The 12,887-nt window shown below is 40.9% G+C and overlaps 1 long non-coding RNA gene across 1 annotated transcript; it reads right to left on the reverse strand.

Moving 5' to 3' along the window:
• Positions 1 to 11,386: 11,386 nt before the first annotated feature.
• Positions 11,387 to 12,584, reverse strand: LOC144458583 (uncharacterized). The gene is made up of 3 exons (XR_013487955.1): positions 12,454 to 12,584; positions 11,890 to 11,982; positions 11,387 to 11,687 (listed from the first exon to the last, which is right to left on the reverse strand). It is a non-coding gene; the product is annotated as an uncharacterized LOC144458583 (long non-coding RNA).
• Between the last annotated feature and the right edge of the window lie 303 nt (positions 12,585 to 12,887).

Here is a 12,887-nt window from a genome sequence, read left to right on the forward strand (position 1 = left end):
TTCCAAGCATGACAGCTAGCCATCCAACCGGTGTTAAAGCACTTCAAGGTAAAGTTGTGGCACCATGCCATGTCTTGATTCCCCCCCTCTAAAAAAGCGGGAAGGCAGATGAAAATAATTCACGACAGCTGTGTTATAATCATTTTAGGACTGATCTCATTAGTGAATTACCATAATGCACTGAAGCCTCTGAGATGTGGTAACTATTATTGTATCTTTGCCATTATGTTTTCTGTAGCTGCTGCTTATTTGTGATATATGCCAACTGCTTTAGCACTCAACCTCAGCATACCAGATTGTCATTACAATAAGAACAAAGACTTTCAGTGAAACTAATCAGATTATATTGTTGTTTTAAATCATGCATATATTATAGTGATGTCAATTTGCATGGCTTACTATTCCGCCTCCATCTTCACACCAATAAACTGATCTTTCACATGCTAATGATATAAAATCATCTAAAACAGAGTAATTGTGGACGGTGGGAGTTTGTTGTTATGAAATCTAACAGTAATATGTAGCAAAACTGAAGTCAGCTCTGTTTATTTACAAACATCCATGACATGTTAAGGACATTTCTGTGTATTTTTAACCTGGGACTTATTTTTCTAGTTGTTACCGCTTGGTGTTCATCAGAATCCTACTGATTAGCATCATTTTTACAGCTAACTAGCTCTCAGGTTACAGAGAGCGCTGCTGTGTGTTACAATCTCACAGCAACACAGAATATGTAATATAATTGAAAGCAGGTGATGGACAGTGGAGTACAATGAGACCAACAAGATAAAATAATTGCTATAGACCACAGATGGGATCATCTGGGCACAACAGCTATCGCCACATCTACAAAAACCAGCACAGCAGGTGTTCCTGACAAATATGAATGAAATGAAAAAAAAAAAATACAAAGAAATCTCTGCAGTGAAATTTAATCCCCTTTGTGAAGCAAGTCCTTTTGGCAACTTTTTTCAACAGGCAGAACTTTAAAATGCTCAAAATGTCTCAAAGTAAGTAGGGCTGTGGCAATATGCATATTTCCCTATCCGATACTGTCACAATACTTGGGTGCCAATTTGATATGTATTGCAATTTCTGTGTATTGTGATTCCAGAAGTTTCGCATTTTGCTATCACACTTATCATAAGATATATTACCAAAAGCAATGTACATCACATGTCAGTCAGTCTGTCTGATTTTCACTTAAACAGCAACTTATACTGCAAAGAAAAGCATGGCCTTATTTTTAACTTTTATTTTTAAGGTTATTTTTTGGGCTTTTGGCTTAAATGGACAGGACAGTTTATCAAGCTTGAAGGGAGGAGAGAGGGGGAAAACACACAGCAAAAGGGCCGCAGGTCGGCATCGAGCCCCAGTGTTTCCCATACAATGATTTATTTGTGGTGGCTGCCATAATATCAACACTGACCACCACCTACCTTCATTTTTTTCTTTTTTAACGTAGTTAAAATGAGTAAGATCTTATTCCGTTGTTCAGCTGCAAGCAAGGCATTGATTCCCTCAGCACCTTGCCCTGATCTCTAGCTCTGTTTATCAGACCTCAAATGCTGCAAGAATAAGCTCACTAGCTAGTTAGCTACCCAGCAGTCCTTCTGCCTCCCTCCCTGCCATTAGGAGAGAGTGTAGAGATCGACTAAGTAGTAGCTAATGCAACTCGAATTCAACCAGCACAAACCACAGCAAAGGGGTTCACAGCGGCTGGGTCTAACCTGTTTAACTGCGGCAACAGACACTTGCTGATCCAATGGGGGGTTTGTGCTGGGCTGGCAGAATTTGAGTTGCAATTTGACAGCTGACGATCCATGTCGAACTGTCCACCATTTTCTGCTTTCTCACTTTGGCTCTGTTTCTCTTGAAATTAACATGCCATTACTTAGTTACTTATAGATTACCTCAATAAAAGCAGCAACTTCTTTTCACCTTTGCATTTGAATTATATCAATTCGGGCATTAAAAATAACAATTTAAAAAAAATCATGAAAAGAATGTTGCAATGTAATGTTTAGGTGAATCAGTTTTTTCTTACAATCCCTAAAATAAAACTTGTTTTATGAGGGAGCTATAAATCCATTGTGCAGGTATCATTCTAGTCTCTACAGCAATACTCTGGTATACCCTAGTAGATAATATAATTGCCTCAGACTTGAAGCAAGCATCACATTAGTTATTGTTCCTATTGTGCATTTGTGCTATTGCATCTTAAGTCAATTATACAAGTTGTGCAGCCATCATCACTGAAGCTTCAACAGGTCAACACTTAGTTGCTGAGATGTCTTCTGCTGCCATGGTAATTAAAGTAACGGACAACTAGTGACCTGGTTCTGTATATGTATACCATTTACTGTATCTTCCTCATTCAATTAATGCATTTTCGTCTTTTCGTAGTCTGTGCCCTGCTGCTATATCTGGCACTGGCTGTTCAAGCTGCACATGACAATTAGACTGACATGATGACAAGCTTTAAACTTGGAACTGAACAGCTGCTGACACCTCGGCCCCTGTCACCTTTAATATTAAAATAGCCAACAGTGACAACTCTGTTAACTTCAACACTCTAAAAACGCAGGCAAAAATAAACTCTTTTCACAGCATTGGTCATTTATTTAAAGTGCTGTGGGCAGTCAGCATTGATTTCTGTTAACCATGACACTGATCTTCTCCTAATCTTAACCAATGCTTAGTTTTATTAGCTTTCTAAAATCTAAAAAGTATTTTTCTCTAGAATAATATGTTACCAAGTAAATCAATCAATCAATCAATTTTATTTATAAAGCCCAATATCACAAATCACAATTTGCCTCACAGGGCTTTACAGCATACGACATCCCTCTGTCCTTATGACCCTCGCAGCGGATAAGGAAAAACTCCCCAAAAAAACCCCTTTAACAGGGGAAAAAAAAAAAAAAAACGGTAGAAACCTCAGGAAGAGCAACTGAGGAGGGATCCCTCTTCCAGGACGGACAGACGTGCAATAGATGTCGTACAGAACAGATCAGCATAATAAATTAACAGTAATCCGCATGACACAATGAGACAGAGAGAGAGACAGAGAGAGAGAGAGAGAGATGCAGGTAATAACAGTAGCTTACAACAACATTATTGAAAGTAATAATATTATAGTTATAGTTCTGGCTACTGTGGTACAATTTGTTGAAAGTATGTATTAATATCTGGCAGTATACATGTGTGACAATAGTCATATGTGTATAATAACAGTAGAAGTATGACTAATGACTAATGATGGCAGCAGCAGCAGGAGGCATCTGGCAGGACCACGGCAGCAGCACAACCACACACGTCACGCTGTCCAGGCACCGCTGCGATATGAGTTAATCTGAGAGACAGTGGAGCACAAAGGCTCTGGAGAAGAAACCGAGTTAGTGACATCCAGAATGGCCGAGTTAGTAAGATGCAGTAATAGAATACGAGAGAGAGAGTGAGAGAGAGAGAGAAGGAGAGAAGGTCCCCTGTATATTATGGGGGGGGGGGGGGGGGGGGGGGTCCTCCGGCAGACTAGGCCTAAGTCAGCCTAACTAGGGGCTGGTACAGGGCAAGCCTGAGCCAGCCCTAACTATATGCTTTATCAAAGAGGAAAGTCTTAAGTCTAGTCTTAAATGTGGAGACGGTGTCTGCCTCCCGGACCGTAACAGGAAGATGATTCCACAGGAGAGGAGCCTGATAGCTGAAGGCTCTAGCTCCTGATCTACTTTTGGAGACTTTAGGGACCACGAGTAACCCTGCGTTCTCAGAGCGCAGTGTTCTGGTGGGATAATATGGCACTATGAGCTCACTAAGATATGATGGAGCTTGACCATTTAGAGCTTTATAAGTTAACAGTAGGATTTTAAATTCAATTCTGGATTTTACAGGGAGCCAGTGCAGAGAAGCTAAAACAGGAGAAATATGATCTCGTTTCTTAGTTCCTGTTAGTACACGTGCTGCTGCATTCTGAATTAGCTGGAGAGTTTTTAAGGACTTACTAGAGCTACCTGATAATAGAGACTTTCAGTAATCCAGCCTAGAGGTAACAAAAGCGTGGACCAATTTTTCTGCATCTTTTCGGGTCAGGATAGGCCTAATTTTCGCAATATTACGCAGATGAAAAAATGCAGTCCATGAGGTTTGTTTTAAATGAGAATTAAAAGACAAATCTTGATCAAATATTACTCCGAGGTTTCTTGCGGTAGTGCTAGAGGCCAGAGCAATGCCATCTAGAGAAACTATGTCATCAGATAAAGAGTCTTTGAATTGTTTGGGGCCAAGAACAATAACTTCAGTTTTGTCTGAATTTAACATCAGGAAATTGGTGCTCATCCAAGTTTTTATGTCTTTAAGGCAGTTATGGAGTTTAGTTAATTGATTACTTTCTTCTGGCTTCATCGATAAATACAACTGAGTATCATCCGCATAACAATGGAAATTTATAGAGTGATTTCTAATGATGTTACCTAAAGGAAGCATATATAGAGTAAATAGGATTGGTCCGAGCACAGAACCTTGCGGAACTCCAAAACAAACTTTGGTACGTAAGGATGATTCATTATGAACGTCAACAAACTGAAAACGATCAGATAAATAAGATTTAAACCAGCTTAGTGCAGAACCTTTTAGGCCAATTAAGTAAAGCCACAACCAAAGTTTAAGTTTGTTAACAAAAAAAAAAAAAAAATCCACAGTTATCATTTATTAATTTCCCAACACAGCCTTATCCCCTTCTGTCCAGCGAGAGGAGCACAGAGAAAAACACAAAAACAGAAATGTGTAATGTGAACCATTAAAAACTGTCCAAACTTTGGCACAAATTGTTGTGTTCATGTAGGGCCCCATCGATTATAGTAGGAGGCTGATGATGAAAATATGTTTTCAGGGCCTTTACACAGTATTGCTGGCTTGTCTTTGTCCCAGTAATATGGGTGCCAGACCAGGAAAATGCTCATATGTGTCATTTTGGAACAACAACCATTTATCGTTACAAACAAGGACTCGTTTTTACAATAATATTATAAAGTCAAAAGGAAGGAGACATAATTAATTCAGCAGGCTAATCTCCTTGTGTACTACCATACAGGAACATGCTAACCGACAATATGAGGGGCACTGGCTCCCTGACCCAGTATTGTGGTCCAGCGTGTTCACTGTGCAGGGTTCACTGTGCCATTTGAATGCTGCAGGAGATGAGGCATATGAAAGCAACAAATGTTTTGTGCTTTAAACACGACTTCCCACCGGCTGTTTTACAGTTGCCTATCATGAGCTTATATTTATGGTCATTTTAAAAACACACTGCTGGTCTCATAACTTTCATTTACAATGGGGTGTGCACTGAATGCTAGCACCATCTGGTACCATTCCTACCTCAAAGTAAAAAAGGCTTGAATTTTCAATAGAGATTTTCATGAAAAAATTATAAACCCAATCCAAATGCAATATTAAGTAAGTGATGCCACTTAAAAATTAATTTGATTCATCCTTTACTGATTCTGATTTCTTTGTAGTCCCACACAATAACTGTATATAAAGGGAGTGATAATCACAGGGCAGATTAAACAACAATTACAGTTATGGTTGGATACTTGGGCTTTTCAGCATAAAAATGGCTAATTTTAAAACAAATTAAAAGATACAGTATAGTACATTGTGCTGTTGTCTCTTTTCAAATTATTTTCATTCCTCTTGAAAGCTAGATTTCATATCAATCATGAAAATGTTGCTTTCTTCTAACGTAGTGAAATTTTGATTTGGTTAGATATGTTATTGTATAGGGCAGCATGATGGTGCAGTGGTTAGGACTTTCACCTCACAACAGAAAGGTTGGGGCCCTTCTGTGTGGAGTTTTCAAGTTCTCTGCATGTTTTCTCCAGGTTCTCCATCTTGGGTTAGGTTAGGTTAATTAGTGACTCTAAATTGCTCATAGGTGTGAATGTGAGCTTGAATGCTTGTCTGACTCTATAGCCCAATTTACACTGCCTCTTCAAGGCGGGAATTTCATGCTGTTATGCCGCTTCACTGTGCTGTATATAAGATACAATCGTGCAATGGGGAGACACAGTTGTCTTGGCTTTAAGCATCCATCAGAGGCAGTAACAGCGCCAAAACGACTTCTGTATAGGACAGTCGGCAGGATGAGATCCTGGGCAGCATGGGTGTAATGTTTTGACGACATGTTATGTGTGCAACCCACCACGGGAGATTTTCTAAAAATGGCTGCTAGCAGTTAGCAGCTAACTCAAAGAAGAATATCAGTGGCCACAGTCTCCGCAAATTGGGAAAACAATGAGGTCTGGGAGCTTCTTACTCTCCAAGCAGACGATGAGATCAGCTGCCATATAATAGGAGCGGTAAATGTTTGTTATTGCCATGTTTTACCATTGTTATTGTTGAAAAAGCCTGCTGACAGGTATGTAAAATGTCACACTAGAGGCTGACACTGCTGTGTTACATGACATGCCCATCACACCTCTTTTGATTTTGCATACTAGCAAGTTATCTAAAAGCACACCATGGTTTTGTTCTGTGTAAAAATGTAAAGGTGGCATCAAGAAAGGACTTTGTAGCTGCCCTATAGTGTTAGCCTGTCCAGGATGTACCCCACCTCTCAGCCAGTGTCAGCCCCCCATGACCACGAATAGGATAAGCGGATACAGATAATGAATAAATGAATGTTACTATATATTATTGTCAGGGAAGTGTCCTGTATGAACTAAACGGCAGACTGAAGACTCTACTAACAGAGACAAAACAGAATAACAGCTGACTCATATGAATGAGTCCAGGGCAGCTTGAATGCGCATCTGTAGGTCCACTTTAAACATCCACTAACTACAATTACTAACAGGAGAACATTACCAGTGGAAACCCCAGGGGCCTCATTTATAAAAGAGTGCTTAGGATTCATACTAAAAGTTGATGTGCGCCCAAAAGCTGAAAATGGCGTGCGCCAAAAAAAAATCTGATTTATAAAACCGTGTGCATGCACACTTGCACGCAATGTTGTCTTTGTAAATCACAGACCTCCTGGAGTTGTGCGCACCCAGATCCGCCTCATATTCCGCCCTCTACACACCCTAGTTCAACCATAAATGGTCATGCAAATCACCTCATGAATGCAATCTGCATATAAATAAGCTGGCATGGGAGTGTTCTCTCGTTGTGAGTCACGGCGACAGGTGTGAGAAACGAACCAAAAAACGAAATTTCTCCGAGACTGAGCTCGAGACCCTTTAACGGGAGGTGGAGGACTGAAGAAAGATTTTATTTGGTGGCCACAGCAGCGGGATCACTAATAAAACAAAGCGAGAAAAGTGGCAACACATCAGCGCTGCTGATGCTGTCAGCTGTGTCTGTGGGACTGCACGGACAGTGACAGAGAAAAAAAAAATGGTCTGATCTAAAGGTAGACCAAATATTTCTACTCCTTTACCAACATGTAGTTAATGTGTTGCTTTTAAATTTGAGGATGTTTGACATTGATGTGCGACATAAAGAATCACATTCATTAAAGCTGGAGGCAAAAAGGAGTATGTGCCAGTGCCATCTTGCGCAATTACGCACGAGGGTCACCACAGTATTTATATGTTTATGGCAATTAGTCTGATCAGACACCCGGCCTGAATTACAGCATGAACCAGTGGTATCCCTGTCCCAAAATATAAAGTGTAATTTGAAATACAATTCAAAGATGAAAGTGTAATAGGCAAACACGTTTCTTCATGCCGGTTTTGTCATGAACAGCACATGTCTAAGTAGGGCTGATGAAATGAGTGTAACAGTTGTGCTTAATGGCTGTATTTTGAGACATGATAAATGCACTGGAAATATTTAGCTAAATAAATAAATATATTCCATGCAGTTGCGCCGTCCTCTCCCCCTCCTGCGCTCACAGAGTGGACAATGAGACGTTAGAGGCAGTGCGGATTAAATACGTATTTAGAAAGAATTTCAATTCAGGATTTGAGTTGGATTTTACAACGTTTTTATGAAACAATTATCACTCACTCCAAGCGCAAAATAAGGCTGCTGGATTTAATTTCAGTGACTACGTTTACATGCAGTCAATATTCGGGTTAAGGTCAATATTCCGGTTTCTGAAACATTCGGAATAACCCATTTACATGCGTGAGCAAACAGGGTTATTCCTGTATACATGGTAATTGTAATCAATTGGAATATCCCGATCAGAACAGCGACGCACGGACAACGTGTCGACGCACGGAGAACGTCATGACGCACTGCGCGTCATTTTAGCTTCTTCTTCCTGTATCCAAAAACAACAACGAGGGCAGCACGGCGGATAATGAACAGCCCAGGGCCGGTAGCAGTCGCTTTCGTCGTTTGCGCTTTGGTGCTGGTACTGACCCATCACCAGTACTTGACACTATTCTGTCTCTCTGTCTTCATTAATGGAAGGCGAGAACGTGAAGAAATAGGAAATGGAGCCGGAGCTGTGCCATCCATATCCATGCTACCCGTTTCCACCAGAGCCCCCCGGACACTTTGGATGAAGGTGCGCAGTCAGGACTGGTGGGAACGGGTAGTAATGATGGAGTTCACCGATGCCGACTGGCGTGACAATTTCCGTATGTCGCGTCGATCCTTTACTAAACTTTGCCAGATGATGGAGAGAGTGATGGAGCCCTGTGAAATCACCGTTCGCACACCGGTGCCTCTAGGGATGCGTGTTGCTATGGTGCTATATAAACTAGCAAGCTGTGCAGAGTACCGTGTGATAGCCAATCAGTTCGGAGTGCACAAGAGCACCGTGAAGAAAATGGTGTACTTATTCTGCCACGGAATGGTCGATTCTGTTATCAAAACGCTGATCAGAGCACCCACTTTGGAGGAGGCATGTGCCATCGCAGGGAGGTTTGAACGGGACCACTCCATTCCTCAAATCATAGGTATTTATATTTTCTGCTGCTTTAATTTATCTTTTGTCTTGATAATTTGAGTGCAGTGTACTGTACTATGTGTGTAGGCTACTGTGTACTATGTATGTAGGTATGTCTTCTTGACCCTGAATCTGTATTAAAACACTTTTTCTATTTATAGGCTGTGTGGACGGGAGTCACATCCCTTGTTTGCCTCCCAGTGATGGCTACAGGGACTTCATAAATAGGAAGGGATGGCCCTCCTATGTCCTCCAGGGAGTCTGTGATGACAAATACTGGTAAGCCTTTTACCATGCTTTGCTTAGGTATTTAAGCTTAAGATGATGTAAATGACTGTAAATGGTGTATCATATTGCTGCTGAGAGACATACTCCTACCACTGTAAGCTATAATAGAACCCCTTGCATCTATTGAATGTATTACACGTAGGGCTGGGCAATTAATAAAATTTCATTTTCAATTACAATTTTGGCTTCCAACAATTATGAAAACAAGATATTTGAGATAAAAAGATTATTGCGCCACGCTCCAGGTTTAGGGTTTCTGGAGAAAGCTTTAGAGGTTCTGGAGGAGGTTTTATGGGTTCTTGAGAAGGTTTGAGGAAGTTTTTGAGGTTCAAGTTAAAGTTCAAGGAAATCCACTGTTAAAAAGACAGTTAAAAAAAGATCACATGCATACATCATGTTTCCAAAGTCAACGATTAATCATGTTAAATAATCATGATCTCAATATTGACCAGAAAGAATTGGGATTATGATTTTTGCCATAATTGAGCAGCCCTAATTACACTTTGATTGACTCTGATCATTTTGTCACAGCTTCTGGAGTGTGAGCTGCAAAATGCCTGGTTCTGCGCATGACGCCAGTGCCCTCAAGCAGTCCGATCTGTTCCGGAATGCCCACCTCCTCCCAAAGGTAGGCTATGCATGTAGACAGCATCTGAAAACTTGTCTGGTTGCTAAATGTTACTGGTATGTTACTTAATTTTACATTAATCTTGTTAAACCAGAGTTTTTATGCATGCCATGAAATGACAAGGTGTTTTGACAGGATTTAGGACACTAATGGTGAAGCTTGACATTTCCAATAAGGTTTTAAAATTCATATCCCAATATCCCATTTTAGAGAGCTGTGCAGATCGAGGGGCAGGATGTGGATTTCTTCCTGCTCGGAGATCCTGCTTACCCGCTGATGCCTTGGCTCATGAAGGGCTATCTGCAATCTCCAAGACTGACACCACAGGAGGAATCCTTCAATGTGTATTTGAGTTCTGCTAGAACTTCTATTGAGATAGCATTTGGTAGACTGAAATCTTGTTTCCGTTGTCTCTTGAAGCGCAGTGATTTTCATTTCACATTTACACCATACATGGTTGCATGTGCTTTGCACAATTTTTGTGAGATGGAGAAGGAGCATGTGAATCCCAGATGGGCAGAGGATGCAGCATCTGTGGGAAGGCAGTTTCCACAGCCTGTGCCACAGGCCAGTACAACATCCACTGGTGCAGCCACAGCCATCAGACGGGCACTAACTGTTTACCTTGCTGCACGTGTCCCACTCCGTAGGCGCTTATAGGAGAGGAGGAGAGAGAGGGAGGAGGAGAGAGAGAGAGAGGAGGGGAAGAGAGATGAGGGAAGAGAGGAGGGGAGAGGAGAGATGATGGGAGAGAGAGGAGAGATGAGGGGGGAGAGAGAAGGGAAAGTAGATGGATCTAAGCTACTGATTTGTTACTTGGCATTGTAGTAGGCTTTTTTGAGGGTCTTCCAATGTTTATCTGTTCTGGAGTGTGTATGAAACTAGCTTCACAAAGTTTGTTGCTCACTACTTATGAGAGACAGAGGAGAAGAAGAGAGTATCTCAAAGTTTTGTTTACAATTTCTAATAGAAGTTCAATACATGTAAAGTTTCAAGTAACTTTTATTTAAAGTTTGTAATACAAATAAAATATTTTCACATAAAAATAACTCTGGTTTTGTTTTTACAATGAGGTACAAATAAGGGGCAACTTGTAGTTGCAGTAAAAATATGGAGCAACTTGTTGCAGAATATTTTCAAATGTGTGGAACAAAGTGCTTCAGAAAATGTTTTCTAATAAAAAAAATACAATAAGGTGCAACATGTAAACATTTTACAAAAATACTTTTAAGTGTACGTGTAAAAAAATGTACAAAGATACTTTCAAGTGTAAAGAGAAGTGCAACGGCCATTATGGAATAACAGCAGAACAACAAAACTGTGAAACTAGTGTCCCAACAATCATAAATGAGGTAGATCGAACCTTCTCAAAACTTGGTCATTTTTTAGCAAACCTCGATCACTTCAGACTGAGGTGTTTGGGTATGGGATACGATGTGGAGGTGGGGCACTACCGGAGTTGGCAGAATCTCAAACCTTGGTCACCATCGTCAGCTTCACCTTCAGACTGAGGTGTGTTTGGGTATGGGTTACGATGGGGAGGAGGGGGAAGCCCATAGTTGTCGTAAGTGTTGTTGTACGGGGTATACATTGGCTGAGGCTGAGACGGAGTAAACATAGGCTGGGGCTGAAATGGCTGCTGCAATAGGGTACCTAACCCTGTCAGTAGTTGGGAGACTAACATTCCCATTGAGCGGCTTGTTTCAGTGATCAGTCGAGACATGAGTGCGTCATCCCTAGCGTGGCTCAACTGCCTCTGCTGCTCAATCCATTGGTTCTGTGCGTGCTGCATTCTCTCCATGAACTGTTGTTGTTGAGAAAGTGAAGTAGTCCCACGGGGCCTGGACCTGCGACTTGACCCACCTAGAGCAGACAAGACAGACCTTAGCTTGCACCATCAGCTATACTACATGATATAGCTTTTTTTATCACTATATCAAAGTGACCACTAAAGAAACAGATTATAAAGTATTTTCAGACATTACACAAGGAAGAGGATGAACTTAATGTTACAATACTATGCTCTAACCAGTTATGCCTTAATAATAAGATGCTGAAATCTTACCCGGAGTAGCCGCAGTGGAATTTGATGGCTGTGTAGACTGAGGAGGTGCAGTGGCATTGGATGGCTGTGTAGAAAGTCCACTTGCTCCATTCTCTGCATCAGGGCAAAAAAAACAAAAACATAGAAGCTTAATTTAGGGATCTCAAAAGTTGGATAGTGTTAGAATAGTTGGGAAGGTTATTGTTCACACACACCTTATATGTAAGCAGGCAGTGATTTCAATCTTAAAGCGATACTCCACTTTGTAATCGATTAATCCACCAAATATGTACTCACCTCATGCTGATGTGATGATGGGTGAAGATCTTCAGTTCACAAAACAATCATGGCGTTTGAGGAGAAAGAGAGTAGCAGCCTCATCCAGTACAATGGCAGTGAATGGGCGAGGCTGCTATGCTCTTTCTCCTAAAACTCCAGGACTGTTTTGTGAACTGAAGCTCTTCACCCATCATCACATCAGCATAGGGGTGAGTACATATTTAGTGGATTAATCTTACAAAATGGAGTATTGCTTTAAGTATATCACATCTGCTCAAGGTATTACCTATAAAGCTAACAGCTTACCTTCGTTATCATCATCTTCTTCAAGATCAAGTGAGCCACTTCCACTTGTTACGTTGCTTGCTGTAGACACAGGGGTGGCTGGCTCTCCAAGGTCTACATCACCCTCTGCCAAGTAGCAAAAATCAGAAGTCAGAATAGTGGGGGGGACACGGGTTTGGGCTTGACACTCGTTTAGACTGCCTAACATTCATTTATATTACTTTGATGTTTATTTTCCTTATTTGTTTATTTGTCAGGTACAGTGCATAATAAGTGACCTGTAAACATGCCGGAAAAGGCTAGTTTTCATTCACAGTCCCTGGCCAGATATATGTTGTAACATATACTTAAACACATAACATGCAACAGATTGAACAATGAGGCATGTACTAGGCAGGCAGTTACAAAACAGACAGAGGCAGCAGTTGTGGTAACTAATGTGTACAATTTTTATT

Source organism: Epinephelus lanceolatus, chromosome 2 (genome assembly GCF_041903045.1).
Source record: "Epinephelus lanceolatus isolate andai-2023 chromosome 2, ASM4190304v1, whole genome shotgun sequence".
NCBI lineage: Eukaryota > Metazoa > Chordata > Actinopteri > Perciformes > Serranidae > Epinephelus > Epinephelus lanceolatus.